Source organism: Gossypium raimondii, chromosome 6 (assembly GCF_025698545.1).
Source record: "Gossypium raimondii isolate GPD5lz chromosome 6, ASM2569854v1, whole genome shotgun sequence".
Lineage (NCBI taxonomy): Eukaryota > Viridiplantae > Streptophyta > Magnoliopsida > Malvales > Malvaceae > Gossypium > Gossypium raimondii.
This window is the reverse complement of record NC_068570.1, coordinates 48,641,809-48,644,493: the sequence shown is the minus strand read 5'-3', so window position 1 is coordinate 48,644,493 and position 2,685 is coordinate 48,641,809. Positions and strand designations below refer to the sequence as shown.

At 36.4% G+C, this 2,685-nt stretch overlaps 1 non-coding gene across 1 annotated transcript; it reads right to left on the bottom strand.

The window, feature by feature from the left end:
- Nucleotides 1–1,943: 1,943 nt before the first annotated feature.
- Nucleotides 1,944–2,049, bottom strand: LOC128042056 (small nucleolar RNA R71). The gene has a single exon (XR_008197264.1). It is a non-coding gene; the product is annotated as a small nucleolar RNA R71 (small nucleolar RNA).
- Nucleotides 2,050–2,685: the final 636 nt, after the last annotated feature.

Sequence of the window (2,685 nt, the reverse complement as noted above, 5' to 3'; positions counted from 1 at the left end):
CCACCTTTCCTCAATTCATGCTCGGCCACTCTTGGAGGAAGTTTCAAAGGATGGATACTCCTATTTTTAGCAAACTAGCTCCCTTGCCTCACCTATAAATAAAAGCTCATTTCTCACTTTTTCAATCATCCCTCATCCTATCATCTCTCACTTTTTCAATCATCCCTCATCTCATAATCTCTCACCCATTCATCATTTTCTCAACTCTCTTAGCTATCTTTCCCCCCAATCATCCTTGCATAAGGATTTTAGCAATTAAGCCTCTTAAAGAGCCCTTGGTCAGCCACCTTGGAGAGCCATCAACAAAGGAGCAAAGCAAAGGAACAAAGGAGCCTCGTCAGTCAGAGTCTTGGGTGACAGCCACTCTGAATTGGGTTTAATCTTTCTTTTCTTTAATTTAATATAAAGATGTTTGCTATGTGTTCTTTTTTCTTGTTTACAACAATGATAGCTTAATTTTATTTAAGTTAGGATTATTATTTTGATTAAGTAATATTTATTTGATTTATGCTTATAATGTTTGTGCCTCAATCGATCATGTTTTCAATTAAAATCAAGTCTATATTTCGTTCATACATGATTGAAATGCACCTAAATTAGCTGAGCGATCCTAACCAGAAGACGGCTAATGGATGCATAATTGAAATGTGCATGCTCAATTTAGATCCTAACCTGATTAAATTGTAGGTTGCATAACAATTCTAACCAAGATCTGTTATCTGCATAGTTTTTAGGTTTGTGTGATTAAATTGTTTCAAACCTAACACGTCCTTGTTACCTCACACGAATGCTAAGAAACCCTTAGTAAATAAGGATCAGTAAAATGCGTATTTACTAAGTAAAGGATTTCGAAAGGACCTAATGTGGTTTCCAAACTCATAAAAGATCGAGCTGCCATGAAATGTTTTTCCGAATGTTATTAAGCATGTTGATAATAAATTGAGTTTAATTAAAGTAATTGTCCTAGTTTATTTATGTTATAATTTTTGCAAATTGTGTTTGATTTTACTAAAATCTATTTCATTCATATAGTTTGCATATTTAGGATAATTTGCATTAGGGATCATTGCATTTAATTTAATATACTATAATCACCACTTTTCATCTATATTGTGTTTTTATTTATCAAATTACTAATATAATTTTACAAATTAAGTGACTTAGCACAAATACAATCCCTGTGGAGACGATAACCCGATACTTACTTATTACTTGATAACGACTGTGTACACTTGCACAAACCCCAACGTTACAAGTTTTTGGCATCGTTGCCGGGGATTATCAACTATTGCCATAGTCTTTTTTCGTGAAATTATTTATTTCTAATTTAATTTATTTCTAAAATTACTAACTTATTCTTTCTATTTTTTGTGATTTTCTTTTTAGGTGTTTATGAGCATAGATCGAATTATCGATTTACTACCTGTAGACCCTGAAATTGTGCGAACTTTCAGACAAAGAAGACGTGAACAAATAGCTCAAAAACAAGTCGAGTTGGACCTTGGAAATTAGAATCAAGACCAAGGTAATGAATCCGATTATGTACGAAATCCTATCCTCATTGCCGATGATAGGGATCGATGCATCAGACAATATGTTGTGCCACCTTTCAGTGGGTTAAACCCAGGAATTAGAAGGCCAAATATTGACGCAACCCAGTTTGAATTGAAACCAGTGATGTTTCAAATGCTACAAACGGTGAGCCAATTTAGTGGTATGCCCACGGAAGATCCACATCTCCACCTTCGATTGTTTATGGAGGTGAGTGATTCATTCAAGATAGCCGGTGTGACTTAAGATGCACTGAGGTTGAATTTGTTTCCGTACTCATTGCGAGATCGAGAACGAGCATGGCTCAATTCATTGACACCAAGTTTCATACCTACATGGCAAGAATTAGCAGAGAGATTTTTGGTTAAGTATTTCCCACCTAGCAAAACGCTAAGTTAAGGAACGAGACACAACTTTCCAACAGTTGGATGACGAGTCTTTATATGAGGCTTGGGAGCGATTCAAGGAGTTACTTCGTAAGTGTCCTCATCGTGGGATTCCTCATTGTATCTAGTTGGAGACATTCTATAATGGTCCCAAAGCAAATACAAGATTGATGGTAGATGCTTTCGTGAATGGTGCAATTTTGTCTAAGTCTTATAATGAGGCTTATGAGATCATCGAGAGGATCACGAGTAATAACTATCAATGGCCAGCAAATCAAACAGCTTCAGGAAGACGTGTGGTCGGAGTTCATGAAGTTGATGCCCTCACTTCGTTATCAGCTCAGGTATCGTCTATTTCCTCTATGTTAAAACAGTTAACCGCTAATAGTACTAATAATTTTGTAGCTCAGCCACCAAGTCCGTTTGAAGTAGTTTCTTGTGAGTACTGTGGGGAAGGTCATTCTTTTGACAATTGTCCATCAAATCCCAAGTCAGTGTACTATGTGGAGAACCAATATCAAAATAGGAGTGGACAAGGACTCCAGTATAACTTCTACAATCCTTCATGGCGTAATCATCCTAACTTTTCTTGGAGCAACCAAGGAAATGGACCAAACAATAACTTATTACAGCAAAGACCCAACCAATCTGAAGGGTTTAATCAGCAAGCTCCAAAACCACCTAAAGTTGAGGCATCAAACAGTTTGGAGAACTTGTTGAAAGTGTACATGGCAAAGAATGATGCTTT